At 37.5% G+C, this 15,942-nt stretch overlaps 1 pseudogene; it reads right to left on the bottom strand.

The window, feature by feature from the left end:
* Nucleotides 1–816: 816 nt before the first annotated feature.
* LOC117066042 overlaps nucleotides 817–15,942 on the bottom strand; it is a 78,082-nt pseudogene continuing 62,956 nt past the window's right edge.

The following is a 15,942-nucleotide window of genomic DNA, read 5'->3' as shown; positions in this document are numbered from 1 at the left end:
TTAAATAGAATTTGTGTATAAGATTTTAGGACTGTGGGGAATGTTTGAAAGTAATAATTTTTATCAACTAAGTGAATAATCCATGTTGTAAATCTTGAACACTACTTAAAGCACAATAAAACATGCATGCATAAATAAGTAAATTGAGGAAAAACGGGCTGATAGTATTTTATTCATCTAAAAGAAGCCAGGATGGGGTAAAACAAATTGAAAACTGATATATCAACTGGGAAACAAATGATAAAATGACAGATATTGATGGATGGCAGAATATGTACCCCCAACTATGCCTTGTGGGTATAAGAATTATTTTGAGCTAAAGGTGCTTCCAAAGCAGCAAAGGTAAAAATGTCATTCTAATCTCTTTTCATACTGGAAAGAGGAGATAAAACTTCCCATGTGAGAGATATACTAGAAGAAAAGAAATATCCTTGGCTGAACAGTCATGACCAAGATAATTCTGTACAGATCTTGTTAAAATAATTATTATTTTCTTATATTGAAATTTGTAATCAAATGTATTGAGAGATTGAGCTAATGTCTCCTCAGGACATGATACTTATGTATTACTATTTTCATTTTATTGAAAATGTCTGGTCTGAGGATCTAGCTAGCCATCAGCTGTTTTCTGTGTTACAGAGTTATGCACAAGCTTATCAAAATATACAAATAGCAGTGGATCAAGGGGGGAACAGAATAGTTAAATTAATACAAGACTATGAAAATCTATGTGGTGGCTTTCCCGGACAAATTAGATTTAAAAAAAAAGTCTTGAACATGTCAAAAAGAACCTTTATTTACTTTCATAACAGCCTCTTATGCAATATTGTCAAATGACTCTGGAGCAGGTGCTCTCGGAACTGGAGTTTTCTGACCCTTCTGAGCTTTTGGAAGAGGCACTGCCTTCTGGCCTGTGGCTTCCTGGGAAGGAGCCTTCTAGACTGGAGCCTTCTTTCCTACAGTGGTCATGTTTTTTTGCTGGAACTTTAATAGCAGCTGCAGAAGCTGCAGCAGCACCTTTAGCAGCAGGTGTTTTTTCGGGAGAAGTTTTCATGACAGCTGCCTCTTTAAGCTTCTTAATTTCATTCTTGATTATTCTGCTCCTCATTTTCTTTGCATTCATAACTTTAAAATTATCAAAATCTGTCATGTTGGCTTTCCTTTCTATGGCTTCAATCCTTTTGTTCCACCTTGTGGCTGTCCATTTTGTACTGACATTGGCCTTCTGCCAGGCTTCTCGGACATACTTCTGGAGGGTGCTGTGTAGGAACTTGGGGATGAAGTCAGTGAGCCACATGCATTTGAAAGGAGCGGCCTCTCTCCTTACCCTAGTGCAATGTCCATCAACCAAAGTTCTGTTTTGATCAATAACATTCACAATCGGGACCAGCTTTCTGGCATGAGGTCCAAAGGAGACTTAGGCCACCTGGCCAACCTCTGACACACCTGAACACCTTATGTAGATCGATCCCTACTCTACACTGCTTCTTCAAATGTTAGGCATATTAGTGTTGTTACTATTTCTACATCTGTTCTATAATGCTACACATAATGTAAGTATGCTGACAGATATGATCATTTTGCTTTAAGGAGTCTGTGACCAGACACTGGAATTCAAATTTTTCATTGTGTTCTGGCATCACTTCTTAGCATTAAAAGAACAAACACCAGCTTGATTATTTTTATTTTTACCCTAAGGGATGATTTGCTTTGCTTGCCTAATGCCTGAAAGTTTATTTCTCTATCCTTGAAATTTAACAATTTAAATGAGTTACTTTTAAAAAAACAAAACAAACAATACATCTCTCTCAAATCAATATTCATCTCCCATGATTTCTTGTGCCATATCTTCAATATTATGCATGTAAATATATTTCCTAATTGTTTTTGTTAATCCTTTAGAAGTGCATTGCCTCATATACAAGCTGTTATTTTGTTTTCTTTAAACTTACGTACTTACTTCTTATGTTTAGCGTAATGTTAATGTATTATAATTTTTTTTCTTTGAAACAGAGTCTTCCTCTGTCACTCAGGTTGGAGTGCGGTGGCACAGTCTCGGCTCACTGCAACCTCCATCTCCTGAGTTCAAGTGATTCTCCTGCCTCAGCCTCTCGAGTAGCTGGGACCACAGGCGCGTGTGTCATGCTCAGCTAATGTTTGTAGTTTTAGTAGACATGGGGTTTCGCCATGTTGGCCACGCTGGTCTCGAATTCCTGACCTCAGGTGATCCAACCAACTCAGCCTCTCAAAGTGCTGGGATTACAGGCAAGAACCACTGCACCCAGCCTTAAATTTTTTTTTAAGAATGATTTCCATCCTTTGAAATGTGATGAGGCTCTCTAGATGAATTAGCTTATGTTTATTGTGATGGTTAATATTGAGTGTCAACTTGATTGGATTGAAGGATACAAAGTATTGTTCCTGGGTGTCTGTGACGGTGTTGCCAAAGGAGATTAACATTTGTGTCAATTGACTGGGAAAGGCAGACCCACCCTCAGTCTGGGTGGGCACAGTCTAATCAGCTGCCATCACAGTCAGAATAAAAACAGACAGAATAACATGGAAAGACTAGACTGGTTTAGTTTTCGGGCCTACATCTTTCTCCCATGGTGGATGCTTCCTGCCCTTGAACTTCAGACCCTACATTCTTCAGCTTTGGGACTAGGACTGGCTTCCTTGCTCCTCAGCTTGCAGATGGTCTATTGTGGGACCTCACCTTGTGATCATGTGAGTCAATACACCTTAATAAACTCCCCTCTATATATCCTATTAGCGCTGTCCCTCTAGAGAACTCTGACTAATACAGTTGTTTTTTTTTTTTTTTTTTTGAGACGGAGTCTCGCTCTGTCGCCCAGGCTGGAGTGCAGTGGCCGGTTCTCAGCTCACTGCAAGCTCCGCCTCCCCGGTTTACGCCATTCTCCTGCCTCAGCCTCCGAGTAGCTGGGACTACAGGCGCCCGCCACCTCGCCTGGCTAGTTTTTTGTATTTTTTAGTGGAGACGGGGTTTCACCGTGTTAGCCAGGATGGTCTCGATCTCCTGACCTCGTGATCCGCCCGTCTCGGCCTCCCAAAGTGCTGGGATTACAGGCTTGAACCACCGCGCCCGGCCCAATACAGTTGTTTTTGTGACATTTCCTCGTGCACTTGAAAGGAATAAATCCCCAGCCATTATTTTTTCCATTGTTCTACATATCAGTAGGTCAAGTTGGCTAAATGGATTTTTTAGCTGTTATCTTTCTTTTGTTTTGTAACTACTTGCTCTAATACAAAGATCTGTATTAAAGTCTTCTACTATGACTATGGATTTATACACTTCCCTTTTTAATTCTGTATAATTTTTTGTAAAATGTGTTTTAGAATTATGTAAAATGTGTTTTAGAGTTATGTTTTTTGATATACACATAATTAGAATTACAACTTTTTTCTTTTGGACTGAACCTTTTCTTATTATTAAACATCCCTTTTATTTTTCAAAAAGCTTGTTATTAAAAGTATATAGATAGTCTTATAATAATTCAGCTATACCAGTTATCTTTTTGTTGGTGTTTGCATGATAATTTTTTTCTTTTCTTTCACTTTCAACCTTTATGTATGTATGCGTGTGTGTATGAGTTTTATTTGTTTGTTTTTTTCTATCAAACATAGACAAACTGACCAAGGAAATAAAAAAATGAAGAAGAAGAAGAAGGGGTGGAGGAGTCCAGCAGTGGAGTCACTCATATACATTGATCTGACTTAAGCTTAAAGCACTATACTAGGGTGTTAAAATGTTTTATTAAAATAAATGGTTCTATGTTGATTGGATACAAATATAGGAAAATGATTTTTAATATATTATTGACAACATAGACAAAAAATTTCCCTTACCTATTACAGTCCTAAATCTGAAAGGTTAAACAAGTGAGTATTTAGGAAAAAAAAAAAAAAACAGAAAAACATCTTATGATATTGGTGTAAGCAAATATTTATTACACAGGACACAATAAAATCAATAATGTTATACTCAGAAGATTAAAAAAATTAAGAATCAAAAAAATTAGACAACCAAAAGAAAAATAAACACAGGTATAGACAGTTACTCTAAAAGTAAGCTAACTAAATAGACAATAAATAAATTTAAAACATGCTTGATGTTATCTGAGAAAAGCAACTCATGTCCCAAAGCTATACAATAGATCAAAGAGCTTTATGAGTGAAACAAAAATAGAAAAAAAAACCCAGATAATTTCAAGTTTTAGTGAGAAGATGAAGTAAAACAGATCTCCTAAACTTAACACTTTAGCAAACTATTTGACATCTATTAACCCCCGATAAACATATCTCATATTTCTTATAGACATATACATAGTTCTAGTAATATGCACAAGATAAATTTCTATGTGTATTCACTAATGGACAAGTAAAATAATGTTTATAGCAGCTTTTTTTTTCTTACAAGCCTTGGTACAGTAAAATCTTAAATACGTATGAACAGAATTATGGATAAATAAATTGTGGTATATTCATTCAATGTACTACTATTAACACATGTATAGCAAAAAGAAAGATTGAACCAAAACCATATTCAAAAACATGAGTGAATCTTCCACACCTAATATTAAACCAAAGAAGCCAAAAACACAAAATTGTTCATTCTGCATAATTTATTTGTATACTATTTTAAAAATGGCTGGAATATATATATATATATATACATACACACACACATATATATCCCACATATATATATTCCACATATATATATGTGTATATATGTATATATATATATTCCTAGAAGTCAGAATAGCGATTACCCTTGTCATGTAATGTAACAGCTACAGGATGACTGGTATATATTCAACTTGCTTTGACATAGGTGCTGATTACATAAGTATGTTCACTTTGTGAACTATTATTGAGCTGAGCACATACACTTTAGAAACTACTATTTGCTTATTGTGCAACAATAAAATATGTAAAATGAAAAAATGCTATAGGTTTGCTATGACCCCATATATTAATATTATAAAACATACCAAAAAGTCAACTGATAAAGAACTTTTAATAATAATGACCTAGACTGTTGTTGCTTCTATATTTACTAACCCAGTTGTGTCATATCTACCACCAGAATGTGGGTTCATTATTTAACTAAGAAAATAAACATTTAAAAAAAAGCTAAGCCAGTGTGAATATATCTAATTTCCTTTTTTTTTTTTTTTTTTTTTTTTGAGACGGAGTCTCGCTCTGTCGCCCAGGCTGGAGTGCAGTGGCCGGATCTCAGCTCACTGCAAGCTCCGCCTCCGGGTTTACGCCATTCTCTCGCCTCAGCCTCCCGAGTAGCTGGGACTATAGGCGCCCGCCATCTCGCCCGGCTAATTTTTTTTTTAATTTTTTTTTTTATTTTTTTTTAGTAGAGACGGGGTTTCACTGTGTTAGCCAGGATGGTCTCGATCTCTTGACCTCGTGATCCGCCCGTCTCGGCCTCCCAAAGTGGACAAGTGTGTATGGGGAAGTGTGAATATCCCCAGGCATAATCTGTTTTTACTCAAAATAGTTCAGAAACATTAATAGGATGCATATATAATTTACATATACAGCTATGAAAAGAGGCATAATAACATTACTTGGCTTTATTTTTTTAATTTTACTTATAAACATACAGACTTAAACAGTTCTTGGGTTTTGCTGTTTTTCATTATTTTCTATTGAATAGCAATAGTTAGGGTCATTAAAATGAGAAAGAGTTGGACTAAGTTGGACGAAGTTCAAGATTTCAGAGTAGACAGTTGCAAGATCACTGTTAAGAGTAAAGTTAACTTTGATTGTCTTGTTTTTAACTGGCTTCCCAGCTGTAGACCACAACATTATCCCCCAGGTTAAATATTGCTGAAATGATTCTTACTAGCTCTAGTAAGAGATCATATACTCTCTAAACTGGGAATTTCAAACAAATTTCTGCTTGACACATGAGTTGGGTGTAAGCTTTGAATAAATTATTTGGTATCTCAGGAAGTTTTTTTTTTTTTTTTTCCAGTCTAGTGGATGTTTCAGAGATTGATTTTTTACTGCTGACTTCTAGTAGACAGTTTATGAACTGTTTACTTAGTTCCAGATAGTATAAGCTTTGCCAGCAACAAAGTTTCCTGTAGAATGTCTCCTCCAGGAAAAATGCATCAGGATCTTAACTATGAGTGCTGAACAAGATTTAGTTTTCATACAAGCTGTAGATTTTGAGATTATATTACAGAAGTAATACTTGGGTTTCTTTGTTTTTATTTTGCTAAAATGAAAGTGGTTACTACATATCATGACTACTGAAGAATATAGAGTTATCTGATACTATTATTAGCTCATTTTTAATGTCAAATTTGTTACTTTACAGTCATTCTACATGGTTCCTCAAGTTTGAATGTGATAGAAATGTTTCCAAATATATTTTCCACAATTAAATACAGTATTTCAGCAAAACATTTAGTAAGATATATACTAAACACTTCATTGTGTCCTTACCTTTGTGGTAGATGCTGGATGGTAGAAATATACCAATATATAACACAAATTTTAAATCCTAGAGAAATGTCTTCTTTAGATGAAAATAATTATGTATGTAAAACAATGTACACATATATTCATATTCAATAGTATATACTCATATTCTATTGGTTCTGTTTATAATATATATTTATATATAATATATTATGTGTAAATATATACTTATATATTATGTATGTAATATATGTATAATAGATATATATGTAAATATAAACTTATTTACATATAAAATATAAATATATAGATACATAAGTATATATAGTACAAAATTTGTAAATCTATCTAATATATTATATATAACATATTATTTATATGTTATATAATATTTATATAAATATATGTAAATATATACAATATGATTATACCAGCCTATGGTATAATGTATTACAAAATAAGTGCTATATATATCACAAAATCTAAAGGAATAAAATACAAATTAAACTGTTTGTTTTCATCATATTTCATGTAACTAGAACTCTTTCACAAAAGGGTGTGCTATATAGAAGAATATTTGAAAGTAAGTCTATAAAATTCATTTCCTTTCATTTTAACTCAATAAAATGGCTTCCTAATGTAAAACATTGCTAGGCATTTTGTGCACTTTCAGCTGATATGTCAAAATGGAAAATTCTAAATGCTTTTTAAAAGTGAGAGATTTTAACATGCATTTTGAAACATTTTGTCTTTGATATCTGAAAATAAATTGTTATAAAAGTTGCCAAGATCTTAAGATTAATGAATTCCCTCATCTTTTGTTTGTCTAAGGAAATATTTATTATTTATTTCTTTTTAACCTTTGTTTATTTATTTATTTATTTATTTATTTATTTATTATACTTTAAGTTCTAGGGTACATGTGCATAACGTGCAGGTTTGTTACATATGTATACTTGTGCCATGTTGGTGTGCTGCACCCATCAACTCGTCAGCACCCATCAACTCGTCATTTACATCAGGTATAACTCCCAATGCAATCCCTCCCCCCTACCCCCTCCCCATGATAGGCCCCGGTGTGCGATGTTCCCCTTCCCGAGTCCAAGTGATCTCATTGTTCAGTTCCCACTTATGAGTGAGAACATGCGGTGTTTGGTTTTCTGTTCTTGCGATAGTTTGCTGAGAATGAAGGTTTCCAGCTGCATACATGTCCCTACAAAGGACACAAACTCATCCTTTTTTATGGCTGCATAGTATTTCATGGTGTATATGTCCCACATTTTCTTAATCCAGTCTGTCACAGATGGACATTTGGGTTGATTCCAAATCTTTGCTATTGTGAATAGTGCCACAATAAACATACGAGTGCATGTGTCTTTATAGCAGCATGATTTATAGTCCTTTGGGTATATACCCAGTAATGGGATGGCTGGGTCATATGGTACTTATAGTTCTAGATCCTTGAGGAATTGCCATACTGTTTTCCATAATGGTTGAACTAGTTTACAATCCCACCAACAGTGTAAAAGTGTTTCTATTTCTCCACATCCTCTCCAGCACCTGTTGTTTCCTGACTTTTTAATGATTGCTATTCTAACTGGTGTGAGATGGTATCTCATTGTGGTTTTGATTTGCATTTCTCTGATGGCCAGTGATGATGAGCATTTTTTCATGTGTCTGTTGGCTGTATGAATGTCTTCTTTTGAGAAATGTCTGTTCATATCCTTTGCCCACTTTTTGATGGGGTTGTTTGTTTTTTTCTTGTAAATTTGTTTGAGTTCTTTGTAGGTTCTGGATATTAGCCCTTTGTCAGATGAGTAGATTGCAAAAATTTTCTCCCATTCTGTAGGTTGCCTGTTCACGCTGATGGTAGTTTCTTTTGCTGTGCAGAAGCTCTTTAGTTTAATTAGATCCCATTTGTCAATTTTGGCTTTTGTTGTCATTGCTCTTGGTGTTTTAGACATGAAGTCCTTGCCCATGTCTATGTCCTGAATGGTATTCCCTAGGTTTTCTTCTAGGGTTTTTATGGTATTAGGTCTAATATTTAAGTCTCTAATCCATCTTGAATTAATTTTCATATAAGGAGTAAGGAAAGGATCCAGTTTCAGCTTTCTACTTATGGCTAGCCAATTTTCCCAGCACCATTTATTCAATAGGGAATCCTTTCCCCATTTCTTGTTTCTCTCAGGTTTGTCAAAGATCAGATGGCTGTAGATGTGTGGTATTATTTCTGAGGACTCTGTTCTGTTCCATTGGTCTATATCTCTGTTTTGGTACCAGTACTATGCTGTTTTGGTTACTGTAGCATTGTAGTATAGTTTGAAGTCAGGTATTGTGATGCCTCCAGCTTTGTTCTTTTGACTTAGGATTGTCTTGGAAATGCGGGCTCTTTTTTGGTTCCATATGAACTTTAAAGCAGTTTTTTCCAATTCTGTGAAGAAACTCATTGGTAGCTTGATGGGGATGGCATTGAATCTATAAATTACCTTGGGCAGTATGGCCATTTTCACGATATTGATTCTTCCTATCCATGAGCATGGTATGTTCTTCCATTTGTTTGTGTCCTCTTTTATTTCGCTGAGCAGTGGTTTGTAGTTTTCCTTGAAGAGGTCCTTTACATCCCTTGTAAGTTGGATTCCTAGGTATTTTATTCTCTTTCAAGCAATTGTGAATGGAAGTTCATTCATGATTTGGCGCTCTGTTTGTCTGTTACTGGTGTATAAGAATGCTTGTGATTTTTGCATATTAATTCTGTATCCTGAGAATTTGCTGAAGTTGCTTATCAGCTTAAGGAGATTTTGGGCTGAGATGATGAGGTATTCTAAATATACAATCATGTCATCTGCAAACAGGGACAATTTGACTTCTTCTTTTCCTAACTGAATACCCTTGATTTCTTTGTCTTGCCTGATTGTCCTAGCCAGAACTTCCAACACTATGTTGAATAGGAGTGGTGAGAGAGGGCATCCCTGTCTTGTGCCAGTTTTCAAAAGGAATGCTTCCAGTTTTTGCCTATTCAGTATGATATTGGCTGTAGGTTTGTCATAAATAGGTCTTATTATTTTTAGATACGTTCCATCAATACCGAATTTATTGAGAGTTTTTAGCATGAAGGGCTGTTGAATTTTGTCAAAGGCCTTTTCTGCATCTATTGAGATAATTATGTGGTTCTTGTCTTTGGTTCTGTTTATATGCTGGATTACGTTTATTGATTTGCGTATGTTGAACCACCCTTGCATCCCAGGGATGAAGCCCACTTGATCATGGTAGATAAGCTTTTTGATGTGCTGCTGGATCCAATTTGCCAGTATTTTATTGAGGATATTTGCATCGATGTTCATCAGGGATATTGGTCTAAAATTCTCTTTTTTTGTAATGTCTCTGCCCGGCTTTGGTATCAGGATGATGTTGGCCTCATAAAATGAGTTAGGGAGGATTCCCTCTTTTTCTATTGATTGGAATAGTTTCAGAAGGAATGGTACTAGCTCCTCCTTGTACCTCTGGTAGAATTCAGCTGTGAATCCATCTGGTCCTGGACTTTTTTTGGTTGGTAGGCTATTAATTATTGCCTCAATTTCAGAGCGTGCTATTGGTCTATTCAGGGATTCAGCTTCTTCCTGGTTTAGTCTTGGGCGAGTGTAAGTGTCCAGGAAATTATCCATTTCTTCTAGATTTTCTAGTTTATTTGCGTAGAGGTGTTTATAGTATCCTCTGATGGTAGTTTGTATTTCTGTGGGGTCGGTGGTGATATCCCCTTTATCATTTTTTATTGCGTCTATTTGATTCTTCTCTCTTTTCTTCTTTATTAGTCTTGCTAGTGGTCTATCAATTTTGTTGATCTTTTCAAAAAACCAACTCCTGGATTCATTGATTTTTTGGAGGGTTTTTTGTGTCTCCATCTCCTTCCGTTCTGCTCTGATCTTAGTTATTTCTTGCTTCTGCTAGCTTTTGAATGTGGTACTTCTTGCTTCTCTAGTTCTTTTAATTGTGACGTTAAAGAGTGTCCATTTTAGATCTTTCCAGCTTTCTCTTGTGTGCATTTAGTGCTATAAATTTCCCTTTACACACTGCTTTAAATGTGTCCCAGAGATTCTGGTATGTTGTATCTTTGTTCTCATTGGTTTCAAAGAACATCTTTATTTCTGCTTTCATTTCGTTATGTACCTAGTAGTCATTCAGGAGCAGGTTGTGCAGTTTCCATGTAGTTTAGCAGTTTTGATTGAGTTTCTTAGTCCTGAGTTCTAGTTTGATTGTACTGTGGTCTGAGAGACAGTTTGTTATAATTTCTGTTCTTGTACATTTGCTGAGGAGTGCTTTACTTCCAATTATGTGGTCAATTTTGGAAAAAGTGTGATGTGGTGCTGAGAAGAATGTATATTCTGTTGATTTGGGGTGGAGAGTTCTATAGATGTCTATTAGGTTTGCTTGCTGCAGAGATGAGTTCAATTCCTGGATATCCTTGTTAACTTTCTGTCTCGTTGATCTGTCTAATGTTGACAGTGGAGTGTTGAAGTCTCCCATTATTATTGTATGGGAGTCTAAGTCTCTTTGCAAGTCTCTAAGGACTTGCTTTATGAATCTGGGTGCTCCTGTATTGGGTGCATATATATTTAGGATAGTTAGCTCTTCCTGTTGAGTTGATCCCTTTACCATTATGTAATGGCCTTCTTTGTCTCTTTTGATCTTTGATGGTTTAAAGTCTGTTTTATCAGAGACTAGGATGGCAACCCCTGCTTTTTTTTGATCTCCATTTGCTTGGTAGATCTTCCTCCATCCCTTTATTTTGAGCCTATGTATGTCTCTGCATGTGAGATGGGCCTCCTCAATACAGCAGACTGATGGGTCTTGACTCTTTATCCAGTTTGCCATTCTGTGTCTTTTAATTGGACCATTTAATCCTTTTACATTTAAGGTTAATATTGTTATGTGTGAACTTGATCCTGCCATTATGATATTAACTGGTTATTTTGCTCATTAGATGATGCCGTTTCTTCCTAGCCTCGATGGTCTTTACATTTTGGCATATTTTTGCAATGGCTGGTACCGGTTATTCCTTTCCATGTTTAGTGCTTCCTTCAGGGTCTCTTGTAAGGCAGGCCTGGTGGTGACAAAATCTCTAAGCATTTGCTTATCTGTAAAGGATTTTATTTCTCCTTCATTTAAAAACTTGGTTTGGCTGGATATGAAATTCTAGGTTTAAAATTCTTTTCTTTAAGAATGTTGAATATTGGCCCCCACTCTCTTCTGGCTTGGAGAGTTTCTGCCAAGACATCTGCTGTTAGTCTGACAGGCTTCCCTTTGTGGATAACCTGACCTTTCTCTCTGGCTGCCCTTAAGATTTTTTCCTTCATTTCAACTTTGGTGAATCTGGCAATTTTGTGTCTTGGAGTTGCTCTGCTCGAGGAATATCTTTGTGGTGTTCTTTGTATTTCCTGAATTTGAATGTTGGCCTGCCCTACTAGGTTGGGGAAGTTCTCCTGGATGATATCCTGAAGAGTGTTTTCCAACTTGGTTCCATTTTCTCCCTTACTTTCAGGCACCCCAATCAGACATAGATTTGGTCTTTTTACATAATCCCATACTTCTTGCAGGCTTTGCTCATTTCTTTTTCTTCTTTTTTCTTTTGGTTTCTCTTCTCGCTTCATTTCATTCATTTGATCCTCAATTGCTGATACTCTTTCTTCCAGTTGATCGAGTCGGTTACTGAAGCTTGTGCATTTGTCACGTATTTCTCGTGTCCCGGTTTTCATCTCTGTCAGTTCGTTTATGGCCTTCTCTGCATTAATTATTCTGATTATCAATTCTTCCACTCTTTTTTCAAGATTTTTAGTTTCTTTGAGCTGGTTACGTAATTCCTCCTTTAACTCTTAGAAGTTTCATGGTCTGAAACCTTCTTCTCTCATCTCGTCAAAGTCATTCTCCGTCCAGCTTTGATCCATTGATGGTGATGAGCTGCACTCCTTTGCATGGGGAGATGCATTCTTATTTTTTGAATTTCCAGCTTTTCTGCCCTGCTTTTTCCCCATCTTTGTGGTTTTATCTGACTCTGGTCGTTGATGATGGTGACGTACTGATGGGGTTTTGGTGTAGGTGTCCTTCCTGTTTGTTAGTTTTCCTTCTAACAGTCAGGACCCTCAGCTGTAGGTCTGTTGGAGATTGCTTGAGGTCCACTCCAGACCCTGTTTGCCTGGGTGTCAGCAGCAGAGGCTGCAGAAGATAGAATACTGCTTAACAGCGTGTGTACCTGTCTGATTCTTGCTTTGGAAGCTTCCTCTCAGGGGTGTACTCCACCGTGTGAAGTGTGGGGTGTCGGTCTGCCCCTAGTGGAGGATGTCTCCCAGTTAGGCTACTCAGGGGTCAGGGACCCACTTGAGCAGGCAGTCTGTCTGTTCTCAGATCTCAACCTCCATGTTGGGAGATCCACTCCTCTCTTCAAAGCTGTCAGACAGAGTCGTTTGTGTCTGCAGCGGTTTCTGCTGCTTTTGTTGTTGTTGTTGTTGTTGTTTAGCTGTGCCCTGTCCCCAGAGGTGGAGTCTATAGAGACTGGCAGGTCTCCTTGAGCTGCTGTGAGCTCCACCCAGTTCGATCTTCCCAGGGCTTTGTTTACCTACTTAAGCCTGAGCAATAGCGGGTGCCCCTCCCCCAGCCTCGCTGCTGCCTTGCAGTTAGATCGCAGACTGCTGTGCTAGCAATGAGGAAGGCTCCGTGGGTGTGGGACCCTCCCGGCCAGGTGTGGGATATAATATCCTGATGTGCCTGTTTGCTTAAAGCACAGTATTCAGGTGGGAGTTACCTGATTTTCCAGGTGTTGTGTGTCTCAGTTCCCCTGGCTGGTAAAAGGGATTCCCTTCCCCCTTGTGCTTCCCAGGTGAGGCGATGCCTCGCCCTGCTTCAGCTCTCCCTGGTTGGGTTTCAACAGCTGACCAGCACCGATTGTCCAGCACTCCCTAGTGAGATAAACCCAGTATCTCAGTTGAAAATGCAGAAATCACCTGTCTTCTGTGTCACTGGTGCTGGGAGCTGGAGACTGGAGCTGCTCCTATTAGGCCATCTTGCTCCGCTCCCTCTCTTTTTAACCTTTGAAGCATAACTTTGCTGAATGTAATATTCTGCGTTAGAAGGTTTCTCCCCCTGCCCTCCCCCCACTTCAGTACTTTGCATATGTCATCCAATCCCTCCTGGCTTATGAGGTATCTACTGAGAAGCCTCCTGTCAGGTGTTTCAGAGCTCTTTTAGATGTTATTGGCTTTTTCATCCCCTCTTGCTGCTTTTGGGATCCTTTTATAATTCTCGACTTTTGAGGGTCTGATTATTTATATGCCTTGAGGTAGTTTTATTTGGGTTGAGACTACTTGGTGTTCTTTTGCCTTCTTGAACCAGACACTTTTGTCTTTATCTGTGTTTGTAAAGTTCTGTTACTACTTTTCTGAATAAAAGTTTCACCCTATTATATTTCTCTACATCTTCTTTAAGGCCATTCTTCAATAACTCATATTTGCCTTTTGACACTATTTTCTAGATCTTATATTCATTTCCTTGTTATAATAATTATTATGTCTCCTCTAATTATGTATTTTCATGTAAACTATATTTGAGTTCACTAATTCTTTCTTTTGCTTGATCAATTTTGCTGCTGGGAGACTCGCATTTTTTCAGTTTGTCAATTGAATTTTCAGCTCCAAAATTTCCACTTAAGTTTTAAATTATATCAAACTTTTGTTAAAAGTCTCAGACAGAATTTTGACTTCTCTTTTTCTGTTACCTTGAATTTTATCGAGCTTCCTTGAGACAACTATTCTAAATTTTCTGCCTGAGAAGTCACATATCTCCATCACTCCAGGACTGGTCACTGGATTCTTATTTAATCTATTTGGAAAGGTCATGATTTCCTGGATATTCTTGATCTTGCCTATGTTCACTGATGTCTGAGCACTGAAGAGAGAAGCAATTATTCCAATCTTCCCAGTATGAGCTTGTTTGTGTACATCCTTCTTGAAAGGGCTTTTCACATAGAACTTAAAAGTATAATTTTTAAAAAACAACAAATAAAAATAAATAAATAAATAAAATAAAAAGGGCTTTTCAAAAATCCAAAGGGAATTGAGTTTTGTTGTCTAAGCCTGTGGTCACTGTAGCTACTTCAGAGCTAGTGGACACCTTAAGTCCAGGAATACTGCAATTCTTGAAACTCCTATATATGCAGTGATGGGGGACTTGGGAAAGTTAAGGGAGAATTTCCTGGGTATTCAGGCAAAGTTTCTCACTCTTTCCCTCAAGCTGAAGGAGTCTCTTTCAGCATTATGGTGCTTTGAATTGGGGAAGGAGTCCATGCTTTGACATGGACACTCCTGTGGCCACCACATCTGGCACCATAATGGGTTGCACATAAAGCCTATGGTCTCCCAGACCAGCTTATCTGGGGCTTGCCTAAGGATGTGGCCTTTACTGTCTGGCTGTTGCTGATGTTTATTCACAGTTTAAGGCCACTTTAGTAAGCAGGTGGTGAATCCTGCTGGACTGAGTCTGTTCCACTAGGTCAGAGGATTTCCTTCTGGCTAGGGGTGGGTCTGGAAATGCTATCTAAGAGCAAAAGTCTGAAATCAGAGCTGCAGTATTTTGCCTGATGCTGTCTTCTATTGTTGCTGAGCTAGTATCCAAGTTGCAAGAAAAAGTTCACTGTGTTCCTTCCCTCTCTTTTCCCCAAGGTTAAAGGGTCTCTCCTGACACTGCACTGCCTAGAGTTGGGGGAAGAACCACAAAGGCATGTATGTGGCCACTGCAGCTGGTGTTGTACGGGGCTGCATCACAATTCCCCTGACAGTGAGACCATCACATCACTAGGTCTTGCCCAAAGACTGCCATCATCACAATGGCCTGATTACAACTCAAACGTATTTAGGGTTCCACTTTAATCAGCCTGTACTGAAGCCAACCAGGACTTGAGTTCCTTCTCCTGAGGCAGGGGATTCCCCTATGCTCCAGGGCTAGTTGAAATATGTCTTCCTTGAGTACCAAAATGTTCTGCCTAGTGTTTTTTTCCATTGTATTAGGATGGCACTGAATCCCATCTTCACTTCAGTCTCCTTTTCACAAGCACAGAGATTCTCTCTGCACTACTCTGCCTGGGGCTGATGGATGGTGGTGTAAAAAGTCCAAGAGTTCTCTTGTTTTTCTGTCTTCTTCAATGTCTCATTTATTGTTATTATATTAAAACCAAGTACTGGGATCATTCATTTGATTTTTTTGTGTTTTTATGAAGATGCTTCTTGCATGGCTAGTTGTTCTAGCTGTTCAATGTGGTGTTTCTATAGAGAGATCATCACTGGAGGGTTCTATTTGGCCATAATGCGCCATCTCTGACCCTACTAGATTTTCTTTTTTTTCCTTCAATTTTTACGTTCAAGAGTACATGTGCAGGATGTGCAGGTTTATTGCATAGGTAAATGTGTGCCATGGTGGTTTGCTACACAGATC

Source organism: Trachypithecus francoisi, unplaced genomic scaffold (genome assembly GCF_009764315.1).
Source record: "Trachypithecus francoisi isolate TF-2019V2 unplaced genomic scaffold, Tfra_2.0 Lachesis_group2, whole genome shotgun sequence".
Classification (NCBI taxonomy): Eukaryota; Metazoa; Chordata; class Mammalia; order Primates; family Cercopithecidae; genus Trachypithecus; species Trachypithecus francoisi.
Note: the sequence above shows the minus strand (reverse complement) of the source record. Positions and strands in the feature narration are given on the sequence as shown.